The 14,555-nt window shown below is 32.7% G+C and overlaps 1 long non-coding RNA gene across 2 annotated transcripts; it reads right to left on the minus strand.

Annotated features, from left to right (window-relative positions):
* Nucleotides 1-3,468: 3,468 nt before the first annotated feature.
* Nucleotides 3,469-7,147, minus strand: LOC131613607 (uncharacterized). Of its 2 annotated transcripts, none has more exons than XR_009287612.1 (7): nucleotides 6,839-7,147; nucleotides 6,629-6,740; nucleotides 5,447-5,596; nucleotides 4,956-5,119; nucleotides 4,794-4,869; nucleotides 3,922-3,999; nucleotides 3,469-3,835 (listed from the first exon to the last, which is right to left on the minus strand). It is a non-coding gene; the product is annotated as an uncharacterized LOC131613607 (long non-coding RNA). The 2 variants fall into 2 exon arrangements; XR_009287613.1 differs by having other exon boundaries at nucleotides 5,299-5,596.
* Between the last annotated feature and the right edge of the window lie 7,408 nt (nucleotides 7,148-14,555).

Here is a 14,555-nt window from a genome sequence, read left to right on the forward strand (position 1 = left end):
ATCATAAAGACGAAGATTTGTATGATTTTGAGTGCGTCCAGAGAACAATTTCAAATTTTCAGAAGTGTGGGACGCAACCTTTAAGATGGAAAGAGCATCCCCCTTAGAATAATATTTTAGGCACCCCTAAGCTAGAGTTATAAAAGCAACAAACAGGAAAGATATTCAATTCATTCCTGATAAATTCAATGAAATTACAAAATAACTCATATACACTTTACAAGATGTGTAAACCATTATTTAATTTCAATTTTTTTTATACATTTTTTAAGATATGGAACAATATTTTATCTGATTATTTTTTTAATTGTGTGTATTCGAGACTTTTGTAAAAATGAAATTTACGGTACATAATAATGTTTTGAAATTTTTAAAATTGGAAAATTTATAACTTATGTTCGTTCAGGTGAATAGTTTTTTTTTTTAATTTCAAATATCAATATTAAAAACATCATAGTGAGTCAAGAGCAACAACACAAATGAAAGACATCACATATTCACTCAAAATTTTATGGAGTTGCTCTTTCCACCCTTAGAGGTGAAGAACCACCCTTATGAAACTCAAAAATGTCCCTGAAACAGTCTGAAAGCTAACTTCCGGATACACTTAATACACACTAAAACACTTCGTCAATGAGACATCTCTATTTCGCCAAAGGATTGATGGAAGGGTGAGTCTAATAGTTAACTTTCAGACTAACTCCTGGACACATCTTAAACTCATCACAATGTTTTTATTTCACAACTCAATCGAGAATTCAGATGATAAGTTTCAGACTAACCCTCAGGACAGTAAGTTTCTTTCTTGGACTTTAAATTTGATATAAATTTGACATATTCTAATAAACCTTATATTTTAAGCCATTTATACAAAGTATACATAATTGTTAAAGTAGTGAGGTGTCTGAGGGCCCTCTTGGAAAAACATCATGAACGAATGCAGCCGATTTTGCAGGTTGGACTTTTAGGACTTTTGGGGAAGCAACATAGGATACACTTGTTTCCAAAACTAAAAAAGCCTACAAGTTTCCCTATACCTTGTAATATTGGAAATACTTTTTATGGTAAAGATTTGTGTGACTTAGGGGAAAGCATTAATATTAGGCCCTTATTCATATTTAAAAAGCATGGAATTGGAGATCTTAGACCAACTACCACCACACTTTAACTAGCTGATAGAAGTATATGCTACCCTTAAGGGAAAATCGGAGATGTTTTGGTAAGAGTGAACAAATTTGTGTTCCTGGATGATTTCATCATTATGGATTTTAATGACGATAAATACATCCATTTAGTTAGGAAGACCTTTTCTTGCTGCTGAGAGAATAATTATTGATTTAGAAAAAGAAGAGCCCACGATGAGAGTTAATGGGAAACAAGTGATGTTTAATTTGCCAAATGCTCTAAAGTATTCAGAAGATGATGTTGTTAATTGCTCAAATAATGTCTATAAGATATTCATCCGTCCGCAAACAGTTCATCCAAGATAATTGTGAGCTAGAAAAAGAGTTAGGTGAGTTGGATAAATAAGATTTGATGAAGCAAGTTATTTTGACTGGTAAAATAACTTTGAAGAAAATGGAGATCTCTTTTGAGATGGTCAAAGACAACGTTCCATATGTAGAGAAACCCCATGTTTTGGAACATAAGCAATGACCTCCTCATTTGCAATATGTTTACCTAAGGTCAAGGCAAGAGTTGCCAATCATCATTACATATGGCCTGACTCTTGATCAAGAATACCTACCTCTACCACTTTTGGGATGGCATAAAAAATTTATTGCTTGGCCGATTTTATGATGCAAAAGAGATCAACCAACTTGTTTGCAAGCATAGAATTCTGTTGGAAGAGAATTCTAAGAGCAGCATAGAGAGTCAAAGAAGATTGAACCCCATCATGAAAGAAGTTGTGAAGAAAGAGATATTTAAGTGATCAAATGGTGAAATAATTTATCCTATGTATGATGGTGTCTGGGTAAGACCAATCCAATGTGTTCCAAAGAAAGGTGGCATGCAAATGGTTTAGAAAGAAAAAAAAAAGAACTAATACCCACAAGAGCTATCAATGGACAGAGGATTTGCATAGAATATAGGATGCTGAATAAAGCCATAAGAAAAGATCAATTCATGTATCCTTCATTTATCAACTTTGGATACTTCATAGATCCATATATGGCCTAAAACTAGAAACTTGTTTTAATGTCATAAATTCCTCTTGGACTAAATGTTTCTAACACAACTTGTTTGCAAACTTAATAGATCTATATATGGCCTAAAACAACTTAGTAGAAAATGGAACCATAAAATAACTTTGATTCTTATTGAACTAGGATTCCTACGGTCGAAATATTATTACTCCGTCTTCAAGTAGAAAGCCAATAATTATTTTACTGTCATATTAATATGTGTTAATAATCTCATTCTTGAAGGACAATATCTCAGATATTTTCAAAATAAAAAACATATTGGATGGAACTTTAACAAAAAATATATGGCCAATCTCAAATAGTTTCTTAGATTTGAGGTTGGTAGATTTTCTCAAAGGATACCTTTTTGTCAAAGAAAGCATAGCCTTAACCTTCTCCAAGATGTTGGCCTACTAGTAGCGAACCTAATACAACCCCCATGGATTATGGATAACAAATACATTGTGATACTAACAAACTACTTACTCATCCAACCAAACTCTGAAACTTGATTAGTATGCTCTTATAGTTAACTCACTTTCTGTCTGGCATAAATTTTTCTGTTTGCACATTAAGTTAGTTCCTTTCCAAATCAACTAAGACACACATGTAAGGGGCTATACAAATTATTATAAAAATTTACATGCATGGAGATTAATGTTTAGACAAGATTCAACCCTCACACCAATTGGTTTTTATTGATTATGGGGAGCTTGCTCGAAAAACAGAAGATCGACTACTGAATTTTGTTTCTATCTTTTCACATCTCTCATATGTTGAAAGATTCTCAACTCTTGTACACAAACTTGAATGGTTAAATATCCATTTCAATTTGAGGGAGGATGTTAAACTTTATTACTATTTTTAATTATATACATAAGTTTGTTAGAAATGGTCACTACTAGAAATACTTTATTTTCCTGCGGATTTACCTGCAGATTTGAGCAAAATTTCCGCAGGAAACGTGTTTCCTGCGGATTTTCCTGCGGTTTTTGGTCCCCAGCTAAAACCTTCGTGGGTAATTTTTTCAGCAGGTAATTCCGCAGGAAAATCCGCAGGAAATATCCGCAGGTAAATCCGCTGTAAATTCTGCTGGTAAGTCAGCAGGTAAATCCACAGGAACGATAAATCCGCAGGTAAAGTAGTTCTAAATTTAAAAAAAAAATCTAATTTATTATTTGCTTCCTTATGAGTATACAAAGGTTTATACTAGAAATAATATCTAGAATTACGATGTATGAGATCTAGTATTAATATCTACAATCACATACATAATCCCACCTGAATATCAACATCTAGCACAAACAACAAGTTCTCATCTAGCTAAAACATTCATTAACAACTCATATTCTAATTCTAATATTCTAATTGCAGAAAATTTCAGAACACAAACAATGTCGAAACAGAATCGAAAAAGAGTTGATAGCTAAAATTCAGTTTGTTCCAAAATACACGACTACACATTGAATTTATAATGAAGCTAGAAAGTACAGGACTACACATTGAGCAATGTATTTGATTGAAGACAGAATTGTATTCTAAAATACACGACTACACATTGAATTTATAATGAAGCTAGAAAGTACAGGGCTTTACTTTAAAAGTGTGCTTCTATGGCTCAATATTTTTGGTCATGCTAGAGCAGCAATCTGGTTCAAAAGTGAAAATATATGAAAGAAAATTCAGACGAAGAACGCACAATGTTTCATCACAAAGTTCGGCCAATTGGGTCTACCTCTGCGCGACTGCACCATACTCTCGAATGACCACCCACTTATCAGTAACTATGAGGCATACCAAACAGTGTTACAACCTGTCCATAAACACATATGTGCTTAAGTGATAACAACTTTTTTCAACTTATTTTAGCTAACAATTTTAGAAGCTAATCCAAACTTGACCAAAGTCACAAATCTCCTTTACTTTCCTCTCAGCTCTCCACAGTAGACTTTTCTCCTCACAGAATACAACACTTACTTTAACAATGACTTTAAAATTGAGTTTAGACTTTCTTCTTTAACAACTCTAGACTAGTAAGTATAGTAATTTAGTGCATCCTGTCTGTGGATATACCTCATTTGTTGACAAATTAGAAGCTATGTAACATGACCAAGATGCCTAAATTATAATTAACAGCATTCTGTAAATAACCGCCTAGTGCCTATAACCTATTTTCCATTTCTCTTTAGTCAATTTCTCTGTTCAAAGTCAAGTTAATAATGATTTTTGTAGTAAAAAAACAGAAGTTAATATTGGATCAGAAGATCAATTCTGAACAGAATATATGGATCACCATATGTTAAAATCGTTTTTTTGCTAACATGGATAACTGCATAAATAAATGGCATTGAATTACTTATTTAAATTAAAAAATAGATTTTAAAAGCTAAATGCCCTCTGATCAAAAGTCCATCAATTTTTGTTCTATCCTAAGGCAAGTTATTTATTCATCTTTTATCCTAAGGCAAGTTATTTATTCATCTTCAGTTTATAATTATTACAGCTATGGCGGAAAATTAACATTTGTAAGTTGAAAGACTAGAAGACATTTTATATATATTCCTACATAATTAAAATGTAAATAGAAAAACAGAATTTGAAACTCACAGTTTTTGACACCCCAAAACCTGCAAGCTTGACAATGCCTGATGGATCAACTAGCAAGTTTGCACCTTTAACGTCCCTAAATAACCATATACAGATATGGCAATCAGACTTTATTACTAAAAATGAGGTATATTAGCTCGGTTCAGCAGACATAGTAGTTACCTGGGGAAAGTCTCGGTGCTATGTAAGCACACCACTCCAGAGAGAATATGCCGTGTAAAATTGCGAACCACTGATTCTGTCAGAGCCCCATTATGTTCTTGCATAAACTTTTGAAGTGATCCAGGATTGACATATTCCATATATATGCCCAATTGATCACCAACCTGAAAACAAAGAAGATTCACAGTTATAATGATTTCTGTTTAAGCATACCGTAAGGAGCCCCTCAAAAAGATATCCCGAATCAATACAAAACGTGATTAACACAGGAAGGTAAAAACAAACTATTAAAACTTTTGAAACCACAAAACTCATCAACATGTAGATAGTAAATGAAAACCACCTCTGTTTTCATGAGTCAAAACAGTCTGCAGGTCGCAAAGTTTGTGAAGGGTTGTCTTCAAGATCAATGCATAAATGAATAAAACTCCAAAGTGAAAACCTCACCAATCCTAGTGCGTGTATATTTATTAAAGATAGTAGAACCTCACCAATCCTTCGAATGTTTTCTGAACGATCTTCTGCTCTAAAACTAAGATCACGGTTTAGACCATGCCGAATATTGTCACCATCGAGGATGTAAGTCAGTTTTCCTTTGGAGTGCAAGCTTTGGCTCAAAGCACACGCAATAGTACTTTTTCCTAAAATGAATAATGACTTGTGAGTCCAGAACTCAATTGAGTGCATATGGCATCTAGAAGAAGTAACTGTACAAGCTTTTATCCCCATCTGTAGAATTATATTTGATGAGTAGAAATGTTGGCCAACGCCATGCTAAAATTACACTATATCAATATTCATGACATCTCTTTTTTTTTTTCAACTTGTATGGATTTGATTTTCATACAATATCACCAAGGGCAAAGTTTAATTTTCATAATATTAAAAATTAAATAGTAAACAAGAGTTATAACAAATATCACAAGAATAAGCAAACATGGAACAAGTTAATATCAACTAAAGATTTAATCTAGAGGTTTATCAATATTTCCTGAAGAGAAACAAACAAAGCTGGGGTTTAACCTATATTTTTTAATTTGACTCTTATAGAATTGGCAATATAGAAAAACAAAGAACCACAAACAACGTTTAATTTACAACATAGACAAACAAAGAAACATCCTCACTCCACTCAAAAAACAATGGCCATTGCATGAAGTTTTGTTGTCTTCCTGTAACTCCATGCATGGAGCTTCCTAATGATCATATAATAGTCCATAATTTTACACTAGTACACAAACCTAAACTAGTATAAAGAACATGCAAGTCTTTAATAGAACTACTCACATTGTTAGCTTAATAGGATAATCCAATTAATTTTTGTTATATACTAAGTGGGTTCATACTTCATACAAATTATACTACTATATCAACCATAAGCAAGTCCAAGATTCCCATTACAAAACTGAATTAAACCACTTCAACTAGAACGTTAACAAAGAAATAAATCATAACAGTGGAAAGAAACACTATATTTGTCACGCATAATGAACAATAATTACTTCTTATCGACAATAGCACGAAACGGCAATAACGAAGATAATTATATGCTAATATGCAAACTAACCTGAGCATAATCATCAATAGTAACTATGAAACACAACAGCAACAAATCAAAAGTAAAATAGAAGCAAAAAGAGGAAAAAAATCCGGTGAGGCATTTTATCGAATACCTTGTGAGCAAGATCGAAAGCTACATTTTCTTCTCCTCATTGCTTCAACCGGTAAGCATTCCTCCATTCTCAGCTTTATGATATCGTATGCTTGCTCTAACTTTAACTCAAACTGAAATTTATATTGAAATCAAATCACAATCAGTTGTAGCATAAACTGTAATAGAGTAAAAATATTAAAAATGCAAAGAATCACGAAACAAAACTAACCTGCTCCGAGTTGAAATTTTGAGCGCAAATAGATTCTGAACCCCAGAGCGAATCGAATCCTGAGTCAATAACAATTCGAATCAGTTCTGAAATCCAAATCCAACCAATTCGAGACCAAGAGAATCAGCGTCGTAATTGTTGTTGTTGCGTAAGAATTGAGAGGGAGAGAGCATGAGTTTGAGAGTGTGTCACACAAGAGAACCCGAGAAAGCTTGAGCCAATGCGCGTGAGAAAAAAGTGCTTCTCCGAAGAAGCACTTCTGAATATGTCGTGTTTGCTCTCACAGAAGAAGCATTTTTAGGTTTTTTTTTTGTGTAAGCTGCATTTTTAGGTCACTACAAAAGTATCTATCTTAATCTTTCTTTCTATTTACTTTTTTTTATATTTTTTTTTAAAATTTTATATCTATTATTAAAATAGACCAAATTATATTATATATAACTATATATTTTTTATATTTACAAAAATAGAAAAAATTATGAAGTAAAACTAATATATTTTTTTAATATCTCAATTATATTTATTATTTTATTATACTAAAATACATCATAAAAATAATTACTAACATAGAACAAATAATGATTAAAAATAAAAATTAAACTAAATAAAAAACACATAAAAGTAATTAATAAAATAGAAAAAATAATGATTAATTTTTTTTTATAAATTAAAACAAAAATTACTAATATTTTAAAAAAACATTTAAATATGTTAAATCAGCAGCAAAATCCGCAGGAAATTTTCCTGCGGAATTACCTGCGGATTTTGTATTATAGTTTGTTTTTATTAAAAATAGATACCCGCAGCAAAATCCGCAGGAAATGTTCCTGCGAAATTACCTGCGGATATTTTGTTTGAAATATATACTCCGCAGAAAAATCCGCAGGTATTCCTGCGGAATTTTCTGCCAATTCTTGATTCGCAGGAAAATTTAAATAATTTAATAATGTCCCAGGAAAATCCGCAGGTATACCTGCGGAATTTTTTCCGCAGGAAATTCCGCAGGTAAATCGAGTATTTCTAGTAGTGGGTCACCCTTATAATATACATAAGTAATAATAATATAATTTTTTATTCAATGATCTTTTATTTTTTTCTCTTTCATTATGCAAGTCATAATTTAATACGTCAACAAATATCACGAGAAAATGATGTGACCAAACATAGCTTTTCTAAATATATGAGCTAATAAGTAACAAGACACAAACTATAAAATATGACTTTTCCAAATAAAGTCTTAAACAAACAATTTTCTTCCATTCACTTTTTTATTTGTTTAAGTTGACAATTTCTCGAATTCTTCTGTCCATTTCACTAGTTCAAATTATAGAACTTGAATTCAATCAGAATGTAGAATAAAAAAGTGTTAACTTAGGCTAAAAAAATAAAGTGAGGAGATGAGAAAGATTACATGGGTATTAAATTCTATATTTGGAAGGGTGTTTTAAGGTGTTTGGATTCTAAAATCCAGAGTAAACTTCTATCAATGGTAAAAATTTCTGAGAAGGTTCAAGAAGTGGAAAAAATCACAATTATTTTTTAAAAAAATTTTACTTTATATTTTAACATTTTCAAAATACCTTTTGTTTTAATAACTAAAAACTTTTTTCTTCTAAAAAAACATATTTTTTAAATGACCAGAAAATAAAAACATCGTTATGGTTCAACAAAATTTGACAGATTAGTCTCTATAGTTAGGATAACGGATTTATATAAAAAAATAAAATATTTTAAATTCAAAACTTGAATACTTATACTGAGTTTTTTTATTTTCAAAGTAATTGATTTAACTATTCTAATAAAAAAAATTAAATTTAAAACTTTTGGTTAGAAGATATGAATATTTAGACCAAAAATTTCGAAAACAAAAATAATTAAATTAAAATTTTTTTAATGTTTAAATTTTAAAACTTATGGTTAGAAGATTTAAATATTCAGATCAAATCTTTTGTAAACATTTTTCTTTGCCTTGAAGAGAGTATGTGATTTTAAAAAAAAACTCTATTTTTAGTAATGTTAAGAATATTTTTAAACATTTGGTATATGAAGCTAAATGTATATCAGCGCCCCCTGTTTGGGATGTAAATGAATTGAAAATGATGAAAATAATTGGGCTATGAATTACGACCCAATATATTTGGGCTAGTTAGTGAACACATAACACCATGTTTCAATTTATACCAGATTTTTTACATGTTCTACTAGATTTTTCAACTGAATTTTTTGACAATTTTGACAAGGATAATATGAGCATTATGAAAATATGTCGGGGGTGCTAGGATAAATTTTCCCATTCAAGTTTTAGAGCTTAAAGTTTAAGATTTACTATGCAACAACTCCATTTTGACATTGGAATAAGGGAGTTGTTCTTCCCATCCTTATGTGAGCTCTGACACAATCGTGAAAAAGTCACAACTGTCCCTAGCATTCAGAGATGAATCTCCAGATGCACCCTTTTTAAGCCATTCTTTAGAGCAAATTGAAGAGGCATTCTATTATGTCAAAATTTAATCTGAAAATTTATCTTCGTATGCGTAAAAGATAAATCTGAAGATGCATCTCCATAAACAACATTTATTCAAAAATAGTGGGTGGTTTGGAGATGCATCTCCAAACACTTTTGTTTCATATCCTCGCGCCATACCCTTCCTTTTTTCTACTTTTTCATTTTCAAAAAAGTTTTAAAAAAAAACATTTGAGCTCTCACATCCATTCAAGTTTCACAACTATTCATTTAAGCGTCTACCACTGGAGCTTTTTCTCCTCATTTCAATCCTCTATTTCTCATCCATTTGATTTGATAAGATTTTCAAAATTCTTTCTCTTTTTATATTTTGATTTATAGTCGGTTGTTTAAGCTACATTAGTTGTTTAAGGTACGTTAGATAGTAGTGGAAACGAAATAGATAACATATAAGGACATGCATTGACATTTGTTTGTTGGGTTAGGGCATCAATGGCTCTTCTGCCATGACTGAGAATCAAAACTTTGTTCGGAGATGCATCTCTGGATTTTCTCAATGCTATTTTTGGAGATGGATCTCCTGATTTGTCTCAGGCTAAAATTTGATTGATTTTCTGGATTTGTCCTAACATGGTGTTTTTCTCTTGTCTATTTGGTGCAATGGCTGAGAACAACCCTGACAAAATTAGGCCCGACAGTGTGTCCCAAACTGCGTCGGTACGACGTGAGAGGGTTATAGCCCAAACCACAAGCTCACGAGTCGATGATAACTCGTTTGATGGTTCGTAGCGTCGAGGTTCCCAACCATCTGGTTGTGCTTCTCGTAGACGCCTTTCCCGAGCATGTTCTCCATTGGGCCACGAGTCCCCAGATATGCAGCAGAACCTGAAATCCCTGAAGCCCAAGAGAAACCCTTTGTTGATGCCCCTTTTAAGAGTTATTCAGAAGGCCCATTTGACACCTCCTTACTTCATCTCTATGCAGACCATGCTGCTAGGCACGTTTGGGAAGGAGAATTATATTTATTTTCTTTTGCAATATATATTTTTTCAACTAATTAAATTGATACTGATGGTGATATTTTATTTTTTCAAGAGTGTCCGTGTTTGAAATCAGTAAACCACGACAAGAAGATATTGGAGTTGGAACAACCCATTGCTAATCGGTTTGTTGATGTTATCCCATATTCCGATCTTGCTAGTTTATGTTCTACTGCGTACATGACCATAACCCACTAATGCAAGAGGCTTTTGCAAATAGGTAACATTCAGAGACGCCATCTTTCTACCTCCCTATAAGTGAGATGACCATAACCTTGGATGATGTCTCATGCCTCCCACATCTTCCCATTATGGGAAAATTACCGGGCACAGAAGGATCGATCATGAGGAAGTTGTCGAGATGATAGTCACCCATTTGGGGGTTGACCCGGATAAGGCCTCAAAGGAGGAAAATGACATAAGAGGTGCTCATGCAAGATTTAGTTTTTTTAAAAAGCTTTATACAGATCACCTACAGTGGGCTGGAGATGCCGAATGTGATGATTTACAAGTTGACTACCATCAAACTTGCGCATTAAGGTGTTAATGTCTTATTCTTGGTTGGCACGTCCATGTTTGTGGATAAAAGTGCAACCAACGTCAATATGGTTTACCTTCGGTACTTCATCGACTTGATTGAGATTTACGAGTACAACTGAGGGACCGTCTATTTGGTTTACTTGTACTCAAAGATTGACGATGGTTGACTTTGGAAGACAAAACAGATGATAGGGAGTTGAACACTACTTACAGTAATTTACTTTTACTAATATTTTCATAATTCATTTGTTACATTTGTTATTAATATTGTATCTGAATCATTTTCAAGGATGGAGCATTTCCCACTTCCCTCGCATCACCGGGTGCAATGATGTGCTTACCTACACTGAGGATTGGCCACATGCTGCCACATTTATCCCGTACAGGGGAAATAATGTGATCGAGCCATTCAGAGTGCATATAGACTGTCATGTACTAGATGATATTTGGTTATGCCCATACAAGGATCACCGCGAGATGCATCTTGATGCGACAATTAAGGAATTCGAGAGGGACTTGGCACCAGAGGAGTATCGCAGGGTGTCAGCTTCTTTTCAGTGGGCTTATGATGATGGCTACATGACAAGGTTCTATATGGTGTCATAGCCTATCATGACAACGTACGCTCCTGAAAGACCACTTAGGTCAGCTAATCATGAGGTACTTGAGGGTAGAGATGACCACACCGAGGACATGCCAGCGGTATGTCATCGTATTATGGAGATAAGGAGATCAAGCATAGAGGCAAGACTCTTTGAGGATGACAATCTCCAGTTAACCCTCGTGGAAGGCGTGATTGCCAAGGCATGGAATGCCTTATAGTATAGGAGAAGGAGAAGGCGAGGAGATAAACAGACCCAATAATTTATGTTTATTAGTATTTTTCATATATTTTCATAATAATTTATAGTATGACTTTTTCATAAATGAGTACTATGTTTTCCATAATTGAGTACCATGATTGAATCAAGTAATGTATGTGATTTCTTTCAAATTCATGGCCTAAAATGATCTAAAATATGTGTATCTAAAAAAATTAAGTTTAGTGAATAAAAACAAAACAATTGAGTACATAGGGTATTTCGGAGATGTATCTCCGAATACTCCCAAATAACATACTAAGATGCATCTTCAGATCATATTTTGTTTAAAATAGGGTGGATATCATAAAGACGAAGATTTGTATGATTTTGAGTGCGTCCAGAAAACAATTTCAAATTTCCAGAAGTGTGGGACGCAACCTTTAAGATGGAAAGAGCATTCCCCTTAGAATAATATTTTAGGCACCCCTAAGCTAGAGTTATAAAAGCAACAAACAGGAAAGACATTCAATTCATTCCTGATAAATTCAATGAAATTACAAAATAACTCATATACACTTTACAAGATATGTAAACCATTATTTAATTTCAATTTTTTTAATACATTTTTTAAGATATGGAACAATATTTTATCTGATTATTTTTTTAATTGTGTGTATTGGAGACTTTTGTAAAAATGAAATTTACAGTACATAATAATGTTTGAAATTTTTAAAATTGGAAAATTTATAACTTAAGTTAGCTCAGGTGAATAGTTTTTTGTTTTTTTATTTCAAATATCAATATTAAAAACATCATAGTGAGTCAAGAGCAACAACACAAATGAAAGACATCACATATTCACTCAAAATTTTATGGAATTGCTCTTTCCACCCTTAGAGGTGAAGAACCACCCTTATGAAACTCAAAAATGTCCCTGACACAGTCTAAAAGTTAACTTCCGGACACACTTAATACACACTAAAACGCTTCGTCAATGAGACATCTCCATTTCGCCAAAGGATTGATGGAAGGGTGAGTCTAATAGTTAACTTTCAGACTAACTCCTGGACACATCTTAAACTCATCACAATGTTTTTATTTCACAACTCAATCGAGAATTCAGATGATAAGTTTCAGACTAACCCTCAGGACAATAAGTTTCTTTCTTGGACTTTAAATTTGATATAAATTTGACATATTCTAATAAACCTTATATTTTAAGCCATTTATACAAAGTATACATAATTGTTAAAGTAGTGAGGTATCTGAGTGCCCTCTTGAAAAAACATCATGAACGAATGCAGCCGATTTTGCAGGTTGGACTTTTAGGACTTTTGGGGAAGCAACACAGGATACACTTGTTTCCAAAACTAAAAAAGCCTACAAGTTTCCCTATACCTTGTAATATTGGAAATACTTTTTATGGTAAAGATTTGTGTGACTTAGGAGAAGCATTAATATTAGGCCCATATCCATATTTAAAAAGCATGGAATTGGAGATCTTAGACCAACTACCACCACACTTTAACTAGCTGATAGAAGTATATGCTACCCTTAAGGGAAAATCGGAGATGTTTTGATAAGAGTGAACAAATTTGTGTTCCTGGATGATTTCATCATTATGGATTTTAATGACGATAAATACATCCATTTAGTTAGGAAGACCTTTTCTTGCTGCTGAGAGAATAATTATTGATTTAGAAAAAGAAGAGCCCACGATGAGAGTTAATGGGAAACAAGTGATGTTTAATTTGCCAAATGCTCTAAAGTATTCAGAAGATGATGTTGTTAATTGCTCAAATAATGTCTATAAGATATTCATCCGTCCGCAAACAGTTTATCCAAGATAATTGTGAGCTTGAAAAAGAGTTAGGTAAGTTGGATAAATAAGATTTGATGAAGCAAGTTATTTTGACTGGTAAAATAACTTTGAAGAAAATGGAGATCTCTTTTGAGATGGTCAAAGAAAATGTCCCATATGTAGAGAAACCCCATGTTTTGGAACATAAAAAATTACCTCCTCATTTGCAATATGTTTACCTAAGGTCAAGGCAAGAGTTGCCAATCATCATTACATATGACCTGACTCTTGATCAAGAATGCCTACTTCTGCCACTTTTGGGATGGCATAAAAAATTTATTGCTTGGCCGATTTTATGATGCAAAAGAGATCAACCAACTTGTTTGCAAGCATAGAATTCTGTTGGAAGAGAATTCTAAGAGCAACATAGAGAGTCAAAGAAGATTGAACCCCATCATGAAAGAAGTTGTGAAGAAAGGGATCTTTAAGTGGTCAAATGCTGAAATAATTTATCCTATGTATGATGGTGTCTGGGTAAGACCAATCCAATGTGTTCCAAAGAAATGTGGCATGAGAATGGCTTAGAAAGAAAAAAAAGAACTAATACCCACAAGAGCTATCAATGGACAGAGGATTTGCATGGAATATAGGATGCTGAATAAAGCCATAAGAAAAGATCAATTCATGTATCCTTCATTTATCAACTTTGGATACTTCATAGATCTATATATGGCCTAAAACTAGAAACTTGTTTTAATGTCATAAATTCCTCTTGGACTAAATGTTTCTAACAAAACTTGTTTGCAAACTTAATAGATCTATATATGGCCTAAAACAACCTAGTAGAAGATGGAACCATAAGATAACTCTTATTCTTATTGAACTAAGATTTCTACGGTCAAAATATTATTACTCCATCTTCACGTAGAAAGCCAATATTATTACTACATTTTCATGTTAATGATCTCATTCTTGAAGGAAACAATATCTCAAATATTTCCAAAAAAAAATTATATTGGATTGAACTTTAACAAAAAATATATGGTCAATCTCAAATAGTTTCTTAGAT

This window comes from Vicia villosa, linkage group LG1, assembly GCF_029867415.1.
Source record: "Vicia villosa cultivar HV-30 ecotype Madison, WI linkage group LG1, Vvil1.0, whole genome shotgun sequence".
Lineage (NCBI taxonomy): Eukaryota > Viridiplantae > Streptophyta > Magnoliopsida > Fabales > Fabaceae > Vicia > Vicia villosa.